The sequence below is a fragment of the Melopsittacus undulatus genome, chromosome 6, assembly GCF_012275295.1.
Source record: "Melopsittacus undulatus isolate bMelUnd1 chromosome 6, bMelUnd1.mat.Z, whole genome shotgun sequence".
NCBI lineage: Eukaryota > Metazoa > Chordata > Aves > Psittaciformes > Psittaculidae > Melopsittacus > Melopsittacus undulatus.
Window position 1 is genome coordinate 41,701,860 of NC_047532.1, and position 20,644 is coordinate 41,722,503.

At 43.2% G+C, this 20,644-nt stretch overlaps 1 long non-coding RNA gene across 1 annotated transcript; it reads right to left on the reverse strand.

Annotated features, from left to right (window-relative positions):
- Positions 1-1,118: 1,118 nt before the first annotated feature.
- Positions 1,119-19,995, reverse strand: LOC115946164 (uncharacterized). The gene is made up of 4 exons (XR_004080275.1): positions 19,923-19,995; positions 15,007-15,086; positions 1,346-1,482; positions 1,119-1,251 (listed from the first exon to the last, which is right to left on the reverse strand). It is a non-coding gene; the product is annotated as an uncharacterized lncRNA (long non-coding RNA).
- Between the last annotated feature and the right edge of the window lie 649 nt (positions 19,996-20,644).

Consider the following 20,644-nt stretch of genomic DNA (forward strand, 5'->3'; position numbering starts at 1 on the left):
TTTTTTAATCCAAAAGAAAAGAGAAAACTTTGTTTGTGGCACTGTCATTTTTGATGTCTTCATACCAAGGATTACTACAGCTCTTCATGGCTTTCCTACCCTTCCAGCAACCTTGAGCTGTTTATTTTTCTTCAAACATAGCTGTTTGCAGCATGCTAACAAGGACTGAAGCTCTTAACACCTCTATTTGTTTACTGAAGACATCAAAGCCTTTATTCTTTTTCCCCACAAGCCTTCTTTGAGTTGGTACAATCTGCAAACAGCCATGTGAAACCAATGTGTGCTTTGTATAGAGCAAAATAAAACCACAGAGCACTGAAGATACAGATAGTTACTTATCTGAGATTCTAATTGTAGCTCTGCTTCATCTCTCATACTCAGCTTCTCAAGCTATTTGTTCCTGACAGCCCTGCAGTTTCAGCAGGCATTCCTATTGCCTTCAAGCTGGGTGGAAGAACAGGACTGCAAACATGGGCAATGGCAGACATAGCAGCTAATCTAAAACAAATATTTTGTAACATTTATGAGCAGATGTATTTCCTTGTTTTCCTTTAATGGAAAGCAGCACTAATTTTTTTCTTTGGGCCTTGTCGGCTTTCAGTTCAGACCCACATGTGGGTGCTGGGCAATATACGGTAGAGGAAATGACATGTTGGTGGCAAATTAAGTAACAAGATCTGATGAAAATAATGTCCCAAGAAATACAGAGGCATCCTTTTTGCGGATTTCCTAGATGCGTTGAGGCTATTTTAAGGCAAATCAAACTCCTACTCCTTACAGTGTAAACAGGATTACTCCTTGTATGGAACATAAGGCAGCCTAAACATCACTGAACATCACTGGTATTTCCAGCCATACTTCAAGTATTGCCTTGCCCCAAACATGTATCCCATGTGTTCAGAGCTTAATGGCAGTCTTTAGAGAGCATAATTTATTGACAATACATCACAGGAAGTGTCTCCAAGGGGGACAACCTAAAGTCTTTCCATAGAGGAAGACCTACTAGAGTGGTACCAACAGATCATCTCCCCTAGGAGTTATTCAACTGGTCAGCTATGGTCTAGACAACAGTGAAGAAGAGGGCAACAAATGAGGACAGAACAAGGATTAAACAATAGGGATTTTATTCTGCAAGGAAGGAGCCTGTCCTAAACTGTGTTGGCTGAAGATTACAGAGCAGGCAAATGCCCAAGGCTTTCTGGGAATTGGGAAGGGTGACGTGCAAGGTCAGTGGGGGTCAGTAAGGCAGACCTGCATGAACAAAGTACAGGTAATGAGAAATGCTGACTCCATTGTTTGCCGAGTGATGGTATGTTAACAGCATTTTCAGCAACATATGACTTACTTTTTAATCACCTGGCAGTGGGTGTAGTTTCCCCCATCACAGCAGCGGAAGACATGCTGCATGACCTGGTGCAAGGAAGAGATCCATGCAGGAGGGGCTGGATGGGAAGAGGATGTGATGGTCAGCAGCTCTTAACCCTGAAAACACCAAAAGATGATGTAAGGGATACAACACAAACCATTCTCCTTTCACCAACTCTGAACCAAGCAAGCAGTGCTGGTACAAGGGGCAGCCAAAGGAGCTGCAAGCATGTGGAGAACAGCAGTTTTGGCCACTAGACTCTGGGTGCTGCTGAGCTTAGGTATTGCATCTGCCTCAGCAAGGCAGGGCTCAGACTCCCAGAGGTAAGAGAGAAAAGGAGCAACTGTTCACCCAATCCCAGGGGACTGGGGACAGAGCCAGGCTGCCCCTCCATTCCCAGCACTCAGGTGTCTCCTGCAGAGCACTTTCAGAGTCTTGCCTCAAGAAATAAAACAAAATGGCAGAGCCTTAAATAATAATAATAAAAGAAAGGTTTTAAGCCCATCCAACTTCCAGCTTCGGGATAGAGTGTAAAATTTCCTGCCAGAGAATTTAAAACAAACTGGAAGCTGATCATCTACTCATTCAAACGATGTGCCTGGAGCTAAACCAGCAAGGCTGAATAATCTCTGCACTGCTTTCATCCTTCTTCAATTTTTTCTTTGTTCCATCAGCCACACGTGTGTTAAGTGTAAATTGAAGTGCTCTTAGCTGGAAAAGCAGATTGTGAAAAGGGCTTGGCCCTCATCTTATAATTCAGCTTCAGTATTACAATTACTCTTAATAGCACTCTTATTTTGTTGTATTATTTATTCTGGCTTAGAACCCTCTAGGATCCCCTGAAGGCTTTTTTTTTTCCTGATGGATTTAGCCAACATCCACTCATGAATCCAGATGTTTTTGCTTTTATCCACAGGAATTTAATGGTATGGATATGCCAAGATTATAACTTCAGGCTCAGCCTCAAGACAAGTATTTTTCAAATTCCCTAAATCAAAAATGGAAAATGCCATGAAAAAACTGGGCCTTACTGCATTTACCATGCCAGAATAGAAATCAAACCACAGGACAATATTGCTCAAGGTTCTGGATCTGTGCTGATAGTCTCCTCCATTGCACCAGAAATTGCAGCCCAGCTCATGCTGTTTTCTGTGTTCTCGAACACAGATTCTTGCCTTTAGCACATCTTCAGCTCTTTCCATTCAAGCAGCCTGAAGTCAGGAGCAAAGATACATGTGGGTCCAAGATGCTTACATTGGAAAAAAAAAAGATTACTCCCTGCAAGCTAGTTACTGCTGGTGTATTTAAATGAAAATGTGCCTGTGTATGTCAGCTCATCATTACCACAAATACTCTCCCCAGTCAAAACTGGTTCTGAAATAGGGGCAGTGATGAAATGTACGCTGCTCTGATGGGGACCTAGTGAATAGCACAAGTGTCTGCTGTGCTTTGACAGCACTTAGGAAGAATAACCAACCCCAGACTCATTCCTTCTTCAGAGGGACAAAAGCAGCATGAAGCAGACATTAAAATAACCTTAATAACCTTCCTTTCCGTACTGCCTGGGGTTTCCTTCAGGCACTCCCATTTGCAGTGTCCTGGGTTTCTTCCCTGCTCCCCGTTTGTCAGGGGAAAAATCCTCATTGAATTTGCTGTGCAGGGGTAAGCAGAGCCAGTATGCCAGGTGGTGCGGAAGGCATCCCCTGTGGGAATAGCCACATCTTTCCAAGTGCTCAAGATACCTCAGGAACACAAGAGCAAACACAGGAGATGCACAGAACAGTTTTCATTGGTCTTTTGGCAACAAACAGTAAACATCATCTATGGCCATACTGTACACAAAAAGGATGCAAGGACTCGTTGTGCTTGAGTCCACACAAGGTAAATTTCAGTTTTGCCTCCAGTTCCCAACTGGCTTTCAGTGCGCATCACCAGGGCTCTGGCGCTGCCCCTGCTGAGCACAGTCCTACCCCTTTCACAACCACTCTATTTGCAGAGGACCAGGGAGAAACACAGGGCATCTAATTCCTGCCTGGTAGAGAAGAGCCCTTTCCACTCCTCAAGAGACTCAAGCCCAGCAGCTAGTTATTGCTTGGTTTAATAGCATTAGCTCTTTACCTGCAGAGCTGTTGGATCAAAGGAAATTTAAATTATTCCTAAAAGCTCTTCTAAGGCTTCCCCCAGCATGGAAAAGCCTCTCAGCTGGCACACAAGATGGATCTGGCTCCATAGAAAACCCCTCTGGGGCAGGGATGTGCCGGGACAAGAAGGAGGTGCAAGAGCCAGAGAGTGCGTGCTGAGGTCTGAGTACCCAGCACCAAGAGAGTCTGCATTGGCTCAATCAGCAAAGTTTTTTGCCCATCTACCTCAGAGCTGAGCTCAACCATGCCAAAATCCTGCTGCGTGGAGCTGCTGAGGGCAGGGTAGGTGGTAACTCAGTGCAAGGGGCCATCAGTCAGGGTGCCTAGTCCAGGAGTTCCTATAGTGTTACATGCAGGAGGCAGCAGGGAAGCAGCAGTGTTAATTTGAAAGATACATTCGAGGGGGAAAGCACTGCTCTTGTTAGTACCATGGATCAAATGTGCTGCGCAGGGCTTGCAGAAGATGCACATTAAAAATCCCACCAGCACAGTAGCTCTGCCGTCTCCTATCCCGTTCTGTTTTATAATGAGGGACTTTGTTTGTATTCAAGAATGCAGCTTAAATTTTAAAGGCCACCCACTGCACTTAGATGTCATATGACAAATTGCGTAAGTATACCTGTTCCAATTTATTCTCCTAGTATTTTTAACAAAACATGGTTTTAATGACTGTCTCCTAAAAAAAAACAAAAACCAAAAAGACCCAAAAAGCAACAAAAAAAACCCCTATATTTTTCTTTAATAAGATCGTGACACTCAAGCTACTCATTTTCCTTACCATCACATCCACTTTTGGACACAGAATAAAGGAGATTGAATAGAAAAACAGTTGGCTTTTTTTCCCCCAAGTTGGAAATGAAAAAATCCAAAACCACTGAGCTCTTCAGTTTTTAACTTGTTTAAAAAAAAATCTCTCAGCAGGTCAGAAAAGTGATAAAATGCTTTTGTCTCTGTTTCCCTGGGAGGCTGGGTTTGCCTTCAGCATACTGAGCATCATGGGTGCCTCAGCACAATTGCTGCTGCCATTGCATTTCCTCTCCTCAGCCCATACTGCCACTGCTTGCTTGCTGGGATTGCTCAGATCAGATACCTGGGTTATGCAGTCCTGTTCCCCCTGCCTTTCCAAACCTTTGCAAAGACCCACAGTGTTCTGAGTGGTACCACCTCAGTCTGCAAGTACTGGCAAATACTGGACCTGTGCTTGAGTTCGGCTATGTTCTGTCCATCTTTGGTTTTTGTGCTGGCTTTTGTGAGACTGCTCCAACTTGGACATTTGAACATGAGCATCGGTCTTGACAGGGTAAGTGGATGCCACCAGTAATGCTGTTAAAGGCAGCCATGAAGGTAGCTCAGATGTTCAGGAACAGATCTTGAATGCGCTCACATCAGAATCAGTAGCACCCCTGAAACCATGTGCATAATTCTGTTAAATTACTTTATAAACCAGTACCTTGGCCTTTTGTACCCATTACATCCCAGTGCTGCTTCAAGTAAAGGCACACACCTTTAGCATACATAGCCTGGGCCTCTGAATTTTAAGGCTTGGTAAAATTTTATGGAAATTGAACAGTTTGCTTTTGACATTGCAAAAAGCAGAACCCCAGATTTGTCTTTCTGCTTTTTCTTAAGACTGTGAATGTTGCACTACCGTTAATGCAAGGAGACATTAAAACCTGTGCAGACATAGACCTGTTACCTGAAAAGCAAACGAGATGTGAAAAATTATCATCATCCAGAGCATCTCTGCTCCAAATAGAGCCATAGAGCCTTAGGCATCAGCACTTCGACAGTGTGGGAGGATGAGAAGTGAGGACAGGAGGAGGAACAGGCCTTTGGGTGACCCGGAACAGAGCCAGAGCCCAAGGACCAAGAGGCACAGCATCGATATCCAGCCCTGACATACCTCCAGCTCACACACCTCGGAGGACTCACTGCTGGCTCAGACACTGGCAAATTTTGCTGTGCTGAGGAATACCTCACCTTCGGTGCATCCAATCCGTTTTTCCGTTTTCCTTCCCTTTTATCTTTGTTTGAGGCTAGTCTTGAATCCCACAAAATAACTGTGTTTCCATGACAACAGTCCAGCAGTGGGCTCCTCTATAGCATCTGCAGAATCAAAACATGGCCAGTGTTTCCTCCTGCTCCAGCATCAGACCCCATGGTATGATGGCCCCATTCTATCACCTCTCCTCATGCTGAAGTAGATTGTAGACTGCTTTAGGCAGAGCTCTGTCTGCTTTGGCATTAACTGAATGATACGTTACACTGCACAAGTGATGTACAAGCAGGTACCAGACCATAGTACCAGCTTATGGAAGAGAGAAAGGCCAAGAAGGTCTGCAGTCTAAAGGACTGGACAGCTGCTGGTTTTTGTAATCCCCTAAGCTTTATTAATAAAGATTCATACATTTCATGCCTTCCATAGTATTTTACAGAGGATATGAAATGATCCTTTGAATTCATAGTCACTGCTTCCAATAAAAAGCATTTCTCTTGCCTCCCTTCAGCAAAGCCCTGCTGAACCCAGCCCAGCAGAGCATTCAAAGGGCCCCACTGAGACCAAAAACATCCCCAAGATGCATCCTCTCCTCATGCAGGGCAGGATACCAACCCATTTGCAGAATCAGGCCTTGCTTCCCCAAGCATTTTCTCCTGCGGTATCTTGCCCAGCTCCAGCTGATCCCCTGCTCTTGAGCCTGTTCCAAAACCCCATCCTTTCCTTGTGGCACTTCTGTCTGCCCTCAGATCAAGATTTATGAGGGTTATCCATGGATGCAGTTGCAAGAAAAGTCCAGAAGCTTTCATTGCAATGCCACAAGCAGCACAAAAAAAGCAAAATGCCCTTTGCATATCTGATCCTTGCTGAAGGGATATGGGCAGGACACTCAAACATAGACAGCGAGCTGTGAAGTAGGACTTGAGGAGGCAGCGTGGATGCATGCCAACCTGACAATGGGGTTTCATTTAACAAGCACAGATTTAAGTGTGGAAATCAAATATGAAACAGTCGTAGCCAGCATTGTCTGCATTCTTGGAGTGGCACTAAACTAGCAGAAAGAAAAGAACTGAGACACTGGCCCAGACATGCTCCAGCTGTCTGCAACTACCTCTTCCCTCCTCCACTGAATGTAACTATTCAGCTTGTTTTCATTTCATTACTGGATGTTATTTTTGCAACTTAGGAAAAGAATAGAAAAGGAAGGAAAAAAACAATGTCCTTAAAATGCTTTTGTGTTTATTTTTACCAGTCAGACAGTTTCTTTCCTTTTTATTAGATATAAAGTACAGACTTTAAAAGCTCACAGGGCCTAATGGTATTATTAGTTAAGTATTTGTCTCTCAAATAAGGGCCTTTACCTTTGAGGCAGCAGCATTTGTGTTGCTGTAGCAGTTCATGTAAGTTGTACTCATTCGGTACTGAGCAACACACAATTAAATAGCCATATAAAACACCTGCAGGGTGAGCAGCAGATGCCCACAGGTAACCTTAAATTTCTTGCACCCACTTGCCAAACCTTTCAGCCCGAGTCTTATAACTCCTCATTTGCATGTGGGAGCAGGGCAGTCCCTTTCCTCCATCATCATGGGTAGGTAAACAAGAGGCACTCTACCAGGCGCAGAGCAAATCAAGCTTTTAATGAGTTGGTTAAATGCCTGATGCTGCAGATCCCTTAACGGGAGTGCTTCTCAGCCCACCACAGGGTCAGCCCTTCCCCAGCCTCCCTTCCCTGCCTTCCTCTCAAGAGCACAGCTTATCCATTTTTAATGTTAAAAAGAATTCACATCCAAGATCTGATAATAATTTATTTTCCCTCTTTTTATACCAATTTTGCTTGACAGGGAAATACACTGTCCTCTCCCCCCCGCCTCCCCCAGCTGGGGACAGTCCACCCTATGAAAAAGTCAACGATTTGCCAGACAAAGAGCTAGGATTATATAGCTGCCCACTGAGCATAGTGGGAACTCTCAGTTTGTGCTGGACTTCTTTGGAGAAATCTTCTCTCTGTTTTGATGTTGATACACTTCAGCACAAGAGCAAATTTTCAATGGCCCTTCAATGAAAAAGCAGAATCAGAGTGTTTCTTACTGTTTTATCTATCTTCCTCTTCAGGACAAAGGCATATACGCTAACCCAAGAGCTCTCTCTTAATATCAGCTTTTGCCTACTCCTTCAGTATACGTGGTAGAAGAAAGTCAGAAGTGTTCTAATGCAAGTTGTCTCTCCAAACATGTTGTTTTGTGACATCCAAAGCAGGTCGGTAATTCTAAATTTGTATATTTAAGCTCCAACTAAGATTCCTGAAGTGCATGTGCAATAACTGCTTGCTACATGCAGATCATTGCTTCCTAATGAATGGCACTGCTTTAGGGAATCACATAGACAGGGTAAGAACTCTACCTTATCCCCCTCAGTTCAGCAAGCGGAGAGCCCTTCCTACCTCCTGCTCCATCATGGTCCTCTGCTGGGCCTGCTAGACCTGAGCATGGCACTCACTAGCAGAACCAGAGACATCAAGCTTGGTAATACACTCCACAAGGCACCAAGCCAATCCTTCCAGGCAATTATGAGACCTAAAGGAGTTTTAAAGAAGACTGGAAGATGGGAAAGAAATTTTGGAATGTTTTTTTGAAATTATGTTCTTTCCATTTTATGGTATTCAAATTAGACAATTCCTTTTTCATCCCAAACTGCTTACTTTCTAATGGTTTTTAATTTTTTGTTTAATGAAAATTAATTCTCATGCTAGGATCTAGTTTCCATTAATTAGGGATAAGAGATGATGATTTCAAGCAATGAGTTTCTCCGCATCCAGAAAACCTAAACATATGCTCAACACCAAGCCCATGAGCAACTCCATTTACCTTATGCATGCTTATCTCTAAGCCTGTGCTTAAGTGGTTTGTTGGCAAAAGCTAGAGTGCTTATTCCTTTCCAGATGACGTATTTAATATTTACCAGTAATAATCTGCTCAATAACTATAAACACGAGGAAAAACAACCCCACAACAAAACCCACATACATTGAATGTTCTCTACTCAGGGCATTTCCAAATATGATTTCTACATTGCCCAGGAGGGTCTAACTGTTCCAAGCTCAAAGGCTGACCCCCAAAGCCATGGGAATCAGTGGAAGGGTGTTGACCGGTTACACCAGTTTGGGGATGGGATCCCCTGTGAGCAGAAACACCTTTCTGTTTTTTGGCACTATGGCTAATAGAGATAACAAAGGCTCTATGCTGACATTAAGAAAATTTGTTTTATGTATTGACATCCTGTTAACCTCCAGGGCACTTAAAGGAAGCTATTAATTTAATAGTTGCGTCAGAAAGATATGGTAAAACATGTATTGCTGAGCAACGAAGGAAATCTCCAAGCCTAATGTCAGCATTAACACCTGCACAAAACAGCACTGACTGCAGGGATCTCTGTACAGAGCATAAATTTAAAGAATCTGCCCTTGACAAGGAGAAAGTGCTCAAATCAAAGTGGTAGCAGCTGATTCAGATTCTAGATACAGGCTTTGGTATCTGCCTCCACTATGCCCTCAGCAGCAAAGTGCCCCTAGATCCTACATGTCCTTCCAGTTTAATTTCATACAATCACAGAATGATTAGGGTTGGAGAGAACCTCAAGATCAAAATGGATGGATTAATCCTCTCCCACCACCCGGAGGTAAAAGGCTGCACACAGTGTCTTATCTCACCCTGTTGTCAAGGATTCTTAACCACTCTCAACAATCAGAAAAGTTACTGTTAAGCCTGAGCAGTGCCTTAATTGTTCTGCAATTATATTTGACTGTAGATGGTACCTTTCTTACTATCCAACTTGTATCATGCATATATGCAAAGGCGAAAGTGAAAGGTAATGGTAAGATATTTACCTAAAATGAGATAAGTGACCTAAAAGTATAGAAAGATATAAAGGCCCTGACTCAACAAAATACTTCAGCACATTTGATAATAGCTTTCTTCTTGAAATGACAAAGGAGCCAACAAAGAGAGGTACGATGTTGGATCTTGTTTTCACCAACAAGGAAAAGCTGGTGGGGAATGTGAAGCTCAAGGGCTGAGCTGCAGGAACCATGAAAAGGTGGAGCTCAAGATCCTAAGGACAGCAGTAAGGGCACACAGAAAGTCCCCTGGACTTCAGGAGAGCAGACTTTAGCATCCTCAGGGATCTGCTTGGTAGAGTACCAAGTGATAAAGCCCTGGAGAGAAGGGGGACTCAAAAAAGCAGGGTAATATTCAGTGATCACCTCCTCAAGCTCAAGAATGTTGCACCCTAACAAAAGGGAAGTCAGGCAAAAGCACCAGGACTGCATGGGTAAACAAGGAGCTCCTGGACAAACTCAGACACAAAGAGGAAGCCTATAGAGAGTGGAAGCAAGGACAGGCAGCCTGGGAGGAATACTGAGAAATTGGCTGAGCAGCCAGGGATCAGGCTGGGAAAGCTGAATCCCTGAAAGTCTACCCAGGTCACGGGCAACAAAAAAGCATCTGTAGCTACGTCAGTGGTAGCAGGAAGACTAGGGAAAATGTGGGCCCTCTATGGAAGAAAACAGGAGACCTGGTTACCTGAGACATGGAGAAAGCTGAGGTACTCAACAGATTTTTTTACCTCTATCTCCCTGTACAGAGCTTCAGACACACTGCCCAAGTTGCAGATGGCAAAGGCAAGGACCGAGAGAATAAACACCTACTGTGGGAGAAGATCAGCCTCAAGAACATCTAAGGAACTTGAAGGTGCACAAGTATGGACAGTGGGATTGAGTGCCTCAGCAAGTTTGCCAGTGACACCAAGCTGTGTGATGCAGTCAACAAACTGGAGGGAAGGGATGCCCTCATGAAGCTCAACAAGGCCAAGGGTAGGGTCCTGAACCAGGGTTGGGACAATGCCAAGCACAAATACAGGCTGGGCAGAGACTGGATTGGGAACAGCCCTAAGGAGAGACCTGCAGGTGTCGATTGACAAGAAGCTCAACACAACCCAGCAATGTGTACTTGCAGTGCACCACCTGCATTCATCCGGTCTTCCCATCTGTCTCCCACACAAACAACCTTTCCCCAACTCTACTCCCCACTCTTCAATCCCTGGCTCAGGGTCAGCACCATCTTTTAATCCTTTATCCTGCTGCTTACATTTTTCGTCCTAACAAGAAATGGAAAGGAAAGTTCCTTGCAGCTTCAGCCAATTTAACCTGCTAAGTTCTCTTTGCCCAGAGAGACAATAACTGTGGTTCAAGCCAAGATACTATCTCTCCCAGACAAGGGAAGTCTGGCAACCCTGATAGCTAATGACCTACGTAAGCCTGTGTTACAATTGCACTTTCCATAATTCAACTATAGTTTTAAACTGTGTGGAAATGCTATATAGTATTTATGGAAACATTAATGTTACTTAGATTTTGGAAACAGTAATGCTATTTTCTGTGGTATTGGTTAGCCACAGTCTTGAAATATCATTCACTTGATAAAGTTTAGAGATGCTTAGAGACATTTCTACCAAAATAGAAAGGAATAATTTGTGAGGCATTTCAGACAACAGAACCATTCCTGAGCATGGCTTCCCCCTCTCATCTGGCTGCAGTCAGTGCAGGTGTCCATCTGCACACAGAGCGGATTGCAGACTTAAAGCCTAAACCTATAATAATTTGTCAGGCAACATTAGAGAGGCTGATTGTTAGCTCAGCTGAACAGAGTGCTTTATGGCAGGTAATCAGCACACTCCTGCCCAGTAACCTTTATAATCTCTTGGGTTTCTAGTCAGCAGTTCTGTTCATGAGGGAAGCAAGCATATGAAACCTATTTTCTCTGCAAGTGTTACAATTTATTTCAATTCAGCATATGCTTCCTTATTGAACTGTCATTGTGCACAAATGAGTTTTCTGAGTAATTAATACTGCAGATAAAGATGTAGTAATGAAGATGCCACATAAGATTCTGCTATAGCAGATCCAGGTGACATTGCCAGTCTGCCACCTTTTTCCAGCCCTTCAAAAATATGATGCCTCCTTAGCAGGACAAACCAGGACCTACACAGAGCTACAGAACTGAGACAAAGGGTATTTTGCTTGTTTAAAAAAAAACCCACCACCACCAACAAGAAAACCAAACCAAAAACCACACACAACCCCTCCTGCAAACAAACAAACAACAAAACCAAAAAAATAACCATGCAGCCCCACTGCTGGTAGCAACCAGGAAAGCAAAGTGCCATCAGCTCATATGCTGACCAGAGTAAAGGAGACCAAGCAGCCCTCCAAAATATCCCAGCTAGTATATGGCTGTAAGTGGTAGAGCAGGAAGGGTGATAACAGTGTAAAGGTTTGTGAAGGGAAGGACAGGATCCAAATGCCACTGATGAACATCCAATGAAGAAGTCTGACCAGAGACCACTCGCTCCTTGCACAGATGGAGGGGTTTAATACTGATAATACGTCATGTAAATAAGTGAAGCCAAATAATCCTTATACAGGAAATACACTAAGGAAGCTGTGGTTACCAAATACGCAGTGCTTACAGATTTTACTGAAGGCTTGGAAATGTGGGCTTAAGAAACCAGCAGTTAAGGGACATATTTTCAATCATGTAAAGTGCAATTGTGTTTCTTTATGCACAGAGAGGTTATACGAGTTCACATTCCCTAAGCCAGGCTCAGAGCATGTCTGGTTCTGCTGGCGTAGATTTGCGGGTGGTTCACCACCACACAAGGATGCCCACCTGGCTGCAGCACTGGCTTCTGGGCAAAGCCTGACATTGTCATCCCACTCCAAGCTTTTAGGTTTGACTCACCTTGGAAAACAACGGACATTAACCCAACTGTGCAGGTACTAATAACAGGGAAGAAAACATCATTGAAGCACCCCCATCAACCGTTTCCTCCTCAGGACATCTGATTTATTACTGACAAAGTGCTTCCTGCAGTGTGTTAACTAACATCCGACTTCACTGCAAATGCCTCTCAGAAGTAAGGAGCTGTTCATCTCCCCATCTTTTACCTTCGGGGCAGTTTAGGTTAAAGTCAAACCACATGAAAGGAGACAGTGTTTGCCTGATTTTACAGCTCTACAAAAACTGCCTCTTTATCATATTGGATGGAATTTTTTGTAACTGGCTCCGATAATTAATTGGAAACTATTTCAAGAACAAATAAGTGAGCATGCCACAAACTGTATATGGAAGAAAGACTACAGAAGAAATGAAAGGAAGAAATTTTGGTGGCAAAGATCAAAGAAAAGGCATTAGTTAACAGCTGTATTTTCTTACGACAAGAAGACCCTCCTTTGAAGGCAACAGCTGATGAATAAGAATCTGATGAAGCTGATCCTTATAAAGTTCCTTTGAAACAAGGTACATGTTCACGCTCCAAAAGAAAAAAATATTCAAAACACTGGCATTATTATGCATGTCTGCCAAAATCTCTTTTAGCTACAGTAACTTCCCTATTGTCTGAATAGCCTTCAAGGAGAAAAACCTGCATCTACACCACAGATTAAATAAACAATCCCATTGAAAACTGGTGTAACGTTTTCTTTTCCAGGCAAGTTACAGCTATGAGATTTATCTCAGTCCTACTGAAATCTTCAACTTGGGCTTCATTTCAGCTAATGATTGGCCAATTCATGGAAGTTCAGACCTAGCAGAAAACCAAGATGCCAAGAGAGCTGATACTAGAGTGCCTAGCTGTTATGTGTCTGCCTCCCGGGGTGAATGCCCATCCACCCCAGTAACACTGAGTTACTGAGGTCTTCACACATGGCAGAAATCATGTACTTCACAGAAGTCCCAAAGCCCCAGATGTTGAGCTATGCAACACACAGAAGCAAGAACAAAGGGGGAAAAAGCAGATATAGGATAGTAAAGTTCGAAATCCTGGCTCTTTCCACAGCTCAAAGACCTCGAGAAATGCTTTAGGGTGGCACCCCGAGATAAGTCCAATGCCCAACTCCGGTGAATGCTTAAAGCTGCCCTTGGGGAGGACTAAGCAGATCATACCTTTCTTTTAACTCCTAACTTCCAGCCAAGGGACTGATGTTGCCAGCATTTACTGCAGGCTAAAAGCTAAAGCCAAGTAACTGAGAAACACAAGTATTATACCTTTCTTGGATGGAGACGATGTCAGCAGCAGCTGAATTCTGTTTAAAGAGGAGGGAGGAAAGGCTATTTTGGGACACTGGTACCTCTGTTCTTATCAGAAACCTCATCTCAGCTTCAGTAATGACTATCTTCAGCAGAAGAATCATGCAAGGTGAGAAGTTCCCACCTTGAACTGTGACACTGCTCTTATCACAAGATGCCTGGTGGAACAAGAACTATAAGTAAAATTAGCTCTTCTGTGGGAGGACTACCTCAAGGCCCATCTCAGAGGGCTTAAATAGATCCTTACAAGATAGTTTCAAAAGGGAAGTTGACACACAGAATTCTTTCCACAATACCAACATTAGCTATTGCCTTGTTGTTTGTCTCTCCTGTCTGGGTTGGGGCTTTAGCCTGCAGAACTAACCCAATCTGTTTTCCTACATGCAGCCCAGTGACTAACTGGGCTGAATAAACCCTTAGTAATCCCATTTCTACCCAAAAGTGAGATGTGCTGAATCCTGAAGGGATCCACCTCTCAGCTGACTGTGGGCATAGGGGAGTTGATCTCATGAAGCTCTAGGAAAACTCCTCAGGCTGGAATGCCTGCCTTGGTTGAACTTGCAGTTAACTTCAGCAAATGTGTCCTAGCTACCTTTTGTAAGTGGAATATAATTACACAGAACGGTTTCTTCAGTGCAAAAGCAGTTTAATAATTTTTGCCACAGTCCACAGCTGTCTGGGCTGCTGGCACTGGTACAGAAATGCTTTAGTCTGAGAAAATACTCAGAAAAAGAGCCTCAGAACAAGGGCAGAAGGTAGCACAGTTCAGCTTGGATTACCTCACTGACTGATAAACTCCCAAAATAGCTACATGATGTAGCGAGAATATAAAATATGGCTGAAGCACTTGTAGATATGGGCAGATCTAAAGTGACTGTCACTGAAGTGACAGATCTGAAGTGGACAGGTGCCACACAATAACTTCCCAACAAGTCTGCTTGTTTTGAGACTAAATACTGTCTCTCTTGGTCTGAATCAGAAATGCACCTCTGCTGTTTTTATCTTTCCCCTGTGTTCCTAAACACACTGGTGTTTAAGGACGAGATGTGTCATGAGATACCTGAGTCACGTTAACAGCTCAGTGTCACCAAAAGAGGCAGTGCTGCTTCCAGACAGATTTTCCTACTAATTTCCTTGCACCTTGCCTGTCTAACCCCTTGGCAAGATGATTCAGCTTGCTAAACCATCCAAACTATTTAGTCCTGTGCTTTCAGAAGGCTCCCGCCCTACTCACGCTCCAGCAAAAGTACGCGACACGCATACAGCTGGTGGAATGGCTCCAAAACAAACGCAGCTTGGCTAGCATAAGACATACAAAAAGCTAGACAAATAATACATACCTCAAGCACATTTACTTACCGTTGTGGGATTAAAATCCCTCCCTGCATGACTAGCCCTTTGCTCTGATGCTTGCTCTTTTTTGTGTCTGCAGGAGATGCCTGTAAAAAATGAATAGTTTATTATGAGAGCATTCCTGCCTCTCCCTCCCTCACCTGCCTGCTTCTCTTGAAAAGATCACAATGCCCATTTCCCTACACCCCATTCCTTTTTCCTAAAAATACTTGGGAGAAAGCCCCTTTTTATTTCAAAAATCAGCATCCCAACATTTTCACCAGTGAGGTTCAATATGTAGTATCAATAAGACCTGGCACCCTCATAAAAGCCTCAGGCAGCCTCCAGCAATTTGTCTCCACATATCCTAGGCAAATTACCAAAGTTCCGTGATGCTTTTTGTTACCCCTGGACTAGGTGCAAATGTTTGCTTTCCCTAAAAATGTAAAGAAAAGAAAAATTCTTCAGAAGAAATAAAACAAGCCCCAGATCCCAAACAGAGTTTGAGCTGGACACCCATTGGCTGCAGACAACCCATTACTGAGCTCTGCCAAGTGAGACTTCCCAAATTATCACAGGAGGCTCATACGTTTTATTTTATGGTGTGTGCCATCCTCATCCTTCTTCCCAAGTGGAGGTTTGTTTTTGCTGGGAATGTGTTAAGTCTCACACATATTGACGTTATTGTGTGGCTTTCCCTTCCTCTCACAGCTACTAAGCTCAGGAAGTCCTATCTATATTCAGGTAATAAATATTCCAGACTGAATGCAGTCAGGTATAGCAAGAGTATTAGAAAAGCCTCAGATAAACCTTCAGTGTCAGACATCTGTCTGTACTCACTGGGGGCCACTGACATACAGGCTTGGAAAGAGAGTAAAAAAGATGAATATATCGGGTTTTATTAGTCTACACACACCAAGCAGGCACCAAAATGCTGGGCTGAATTCACGAGGCTATCTAAAAGCAGATGTGCAGAAATAGCTCTGTGTTGAAGGATTCCCACAGATAGTTAGACAAATGCTTTATAAAAATACTACCAATAAAATTCAAGTGAAATGTCTGTGTTGATACACTGAGCTCACATCATTAACAGTGCTATGAGGTTAGTGTAAAGAGATTCTTTTGTTTCAATCTAAACTGGAAGAGGTCTTTCCAATTTTAAGAAGCCTGAAGGACTCTTAGGGAGATGCAGATACTAATAGTGCACTACAAATATAACTATTAATTCTTTGCTGTGCTCTAGGCTCTCATTGACAGCATTGATAAAGGATCAAAGATTACATTTATCTAAGTCACTTTTGTTGTCTAGTCACAGTTTTAGAGGACAACATGCATATTTCAAGTAATGTCTGCTAAATTCAGGGGTTTTGGGGACTGAACTTAGGGGTAATATTCATCATACAGCAGGGAACAACTAAAACATGAATTTTAACATCAAAGTCCATTCCCATTCCTTCTTTCCATGGCAATACTGTTCAGATTACAGCTAGGCTATGACAATTAAGAAGGGAAAGCATTTTCTTAATTTCACCTATAGGAACATCAAAGAGCAGAGGTGACTTTGTGCTCCAGTGTCTGGCCAACAAATCCTCTCTCATATCATCCAGGAGGATGACAAACAGGTGACAGGGCAGCTGGCACATTGCTGGCACACCAAGAGCATTATTTCAGCAACTGAGCCAACAGCACAGCCCATCAGATCAGAGGAGAAGGTCTCACTTGCTGCGCCACATATTTCAAAACAAGGTGACATTGCATCCTCTAGTGTCTTGGAAATTGTGCGGGTGTTCACGAGGGCAGAAATACATCCCATCTCACAGTAATTAATATTGTAACTGTGGAACACATGCAGAGCTGCAGAGATAATTACCCAGAATTTCACATTCTCAGTAGGACAGTTATAAGCAATGTAGGTGGGTTTGTTAAACCCTCCCCATTCATGTCACAGTACTATTTTCTGTAGAGTTTCTGAGGTGAAAACTCTATTTAGCTATTATATGAACATAAGCTGCAAACATATGGAACCCCCCCATAGTGCCACAAGTCCTTCAAAGCCCACACCTCTAATTAAACAGGATGCCTGTTCCCAACTGAAGCAGGACACTGGCTCTCATGCCAGGGAGCTAACAGGGCCTGGCTGCCAGGATGGTGAGACTCACAGGGCTCATCTGCACTGCATAATGAAGTCCCACAGAGGCACTTGCTTGCACAGTAGTCTCTGGACACAGTTAAAATGTGAGCTATGTTTTTCTGGGGATTACCATGTTGTTACTGGTTCCCCTGACAGCAACAGCTCCAAAGTGTAGATACAGCCAAAGGGAACCCTTAAAGAATCCAGATGCACTCCTCAGCTTTAATGTGTTTTCCTTTCCCCAGAATATTACTATACATTTTCTACAGTGACAGCCATGAGTCAAATACTTCAGCAGAGAAGAGGATCAGTTCATTTGGGGTGTGCTTGCATTTTTCAGCTGAATACATGAAACTATGTATAGAACACTTGGCCCTCAGTAAATCTTTCAATGGATACTACATGAATATACTGCACAGTACATAGCAGCCTCTTGCAATCTAGAAGGTGATTAATAGTTATGCTCGTAAGGAAAATTAAATGTAACAGTAAGTATTTTGACCCATTAAAAGGGATTTACAGAGAACCATAATAAAGCTCTCTACAAGATGTGACCCTGGACTGGTTCAGATAACCTCTTCCCCAGTACACCTTCCTTTAAGTACCAGAAAAGAGCTTCCACATGGACAAGGGGTGTAGAGGAAAAAATAAACAGACAAGGAGGCATTTATGTGAAAAAACACTTAAATAATCTAATCTCTGTAGCTAATTTAAGAACTCCTAGGGAAAGAGAAGGTAGAGATAAGAAAACTTAATGAGGTCAGGCCTAAAATCAACACATGATTAACAATCAAATGCTTGCTGACTGCTGCCTGCTCATTATATGTGATGAGTTTGACAGTTTCTCAAGAGGGGAGACCATTACAAAAATGGTAAAAAAATTCCACTATAAAATCCACTGAGTCAGTATTAAAGTCTTCGTAAACAGTATAAGTCTGGTAAAGCATTGTTAGCCATTGCTAAAGTATTGCTAAGCAACCCTTTATCCTCCTTAGGACTGGATTAGCTTCATCATGGCAATAACTAACAGCCCTTCATCCTTGCTTGCAATGCTTAGCTTGAAGTGCTATGTAATTTTCTTTGAAACTCAAGTGACAGTTGCCACTCTAATTCCCAGCCCCTGCTGAGGCATGGGGGGAGATGCGTGTCTGCAGGGAAACCTGTCTGCAGCTCTCAGCAGCTTCACAAGCCAGGCTGCAGGGCACAGCAACTAATTCATCTCGAAAGACAAGCAATATTTATCCACCCGCACGGTTTAGCTCTTTGCTGATTGTAATCAGTAGCTGTTATCCCTCTTTAGTACTGATTTAAAGCAGCCCAGCCTTACTCTTGCCCAAAGCTAGACTAGCTACTGTTAGAATTTCTACTAAAGCTCCGTGTAACTGCAGTAAAAGACTGAAACCAGGAAACTTCTGGGAATGGACCTCACTCAACTATTGCTCCAAGTTAACAGCTTACTTCTAGGCATTGCTAGGATTTTCCGTCTTTGTTTTGTATGCCATTTGCATCTGTATTGTCTCAGTGAGACTTCCAAAATGTTCCTTCCTGGCATATTAGTAATAAATCACCTGGCAGAGTGAACTCAATCAGCATATTAGCTTACCTAGTCTAACCAATCTCCAAAGGAAGACAAGAGTAATGAGGGACTTATGCTGCCTCATCCTGTTCTGAAACCCAGTGTGGTGAGGGGTCAATTAGAGACCAGCACCAATAAATTGATACTTCGGGAAAGCCAAGGAGCTTAAGAAAAACAAGTTAGGCAAGTGTTGCAGGTCTTCCTTCCTGTGGTCACAGGTGTTGGGTGAAGCAGGATCCAGCAACCCATCCACTTCGCCAGACTACAGCCACAAAGCGTGGGAAGTTCTCAGACACCTTCCCAGCCTTCTTTTGTCTCATCTCAATTTCATTCTCAGATTAGGATAGCTATACTAACAATAGCACTCCTAAGCCTACCTGTGCTTTAACAAAGGTACAGCCACTTTTTCTTTAGTCTAACAGATGTGGTCTGTCACCAGCTAGACCCACAGTGCAGCTTTAATGAGTGGCTGGAAGTTACTCATATAGCTGTCTGCTTCAGTTTGTAAAATAATAATTTCCTGTGAGCTAGAATTACCTGTTTACTCCCAAAGTTCAAGTCTAAACCTACAAGAGATGTCTGCTAAAAGCAATTTTTATAGCATAAAAAAACCAGGTAGTAAGAAACATTGCTTTTTAGTGAAAACATTACAGAAACATATCCCCAAATATTGTGGCTGTGTCAGCATGACCATATCGGAGCAGGAAAAAGGTGCCATCTAAATCAGAACAATTTATCTGTTACTTTTGATTTATGAGGAGCTCAAAAAATTGATGCCCTTTCTTAAAGACTAAGGTCCTATTCACAGAAGTGAATAGGAGCACTTGAACTGGTATGTTCTTGCAGGATTAGTAGGACTACCATTAACATGACAGTCTAGGAAATACATCATTTAAGGAATTAATCTCTCAGCTCATAAAGGAAAAGGGTTGTTTTTTTCCTTTTGTTTCCTGAAAAGCCAATAAACATTGACAACACATTAAATGGTTTAGTTTTGTTACAGCAAAAGCTCCAGCTGCCCCCTGAGGAAAGGGAACCAAAGGTAATCCCAGTGAGGGTATTGCCTCACACTGACAGCACCTCAGCTCTGCAACCAGAGCCATCAACAGACTCAGACCCAGCAAGGGATGAGCATGTCCAGGGGCCACCCAAGAAGCCCAGCAAGGAGCAGAAGGAGATATAACCAGATGAGCTACAATGCACATATAAGGTGCTATCTAGGAAACATCTACTTACAGTGTCTGTCCAAGCAGCACAGGCAGCAACAGGGCTGCAAACCCACACTCCTACAGCATAGCTCAGGCAGAGAAAAAAGTAAGCCCTATACTGAGCTTAAGTAGGGTCCAGGGCCTACTGTCAGGGTGTGGGTGAGGTCTCAGGTGTGGCTGCTCAGGGCCATTAAGTCCACGTGAGGCCCTGACACATACATCTGTTGATGACATTAAACACGGTGCATGAAGCCATACTGATTTATTCTGAAGGCAGACAAGAGTCACGTATCAGAACTCCTCCCAGAATGTTCCCATGATAAAGTCCCATGGTTTTGCTGGGCTGGCAGCAGGCAGTGGCAGTGAAGTCAAACTCTAAGGATCTTTTTTTTTTTCCTAAATTCCCAATTTTCCCAGGTTAATGTCACCTCACTCAGTTTAAAACCTAAGCCTCCTTCAGGTGGTTTGCCTGTCTCACATGCCCTGGGACATAGCTTAGAGGAACAGAAATGCCTGGCATTAGGCAGTCAGATTTGAGTAAGTGCACAATAAATGTATTTTTCCTAAAACCCAGCATGTATAGACAGTGTAGCCCACTCTTCCCTCCATATCTTCCCTGTCTGGGCCTGAGTCTTCTTCCTTATCTTCAGTGAGCAGTTCTGACGTTCTCCAGATACGCACATGAGGTCATGTAGAGACTTTTTGGCCAAGTACCCTGCTTATCCACAACACTTGCACGTAAAAGAGGTT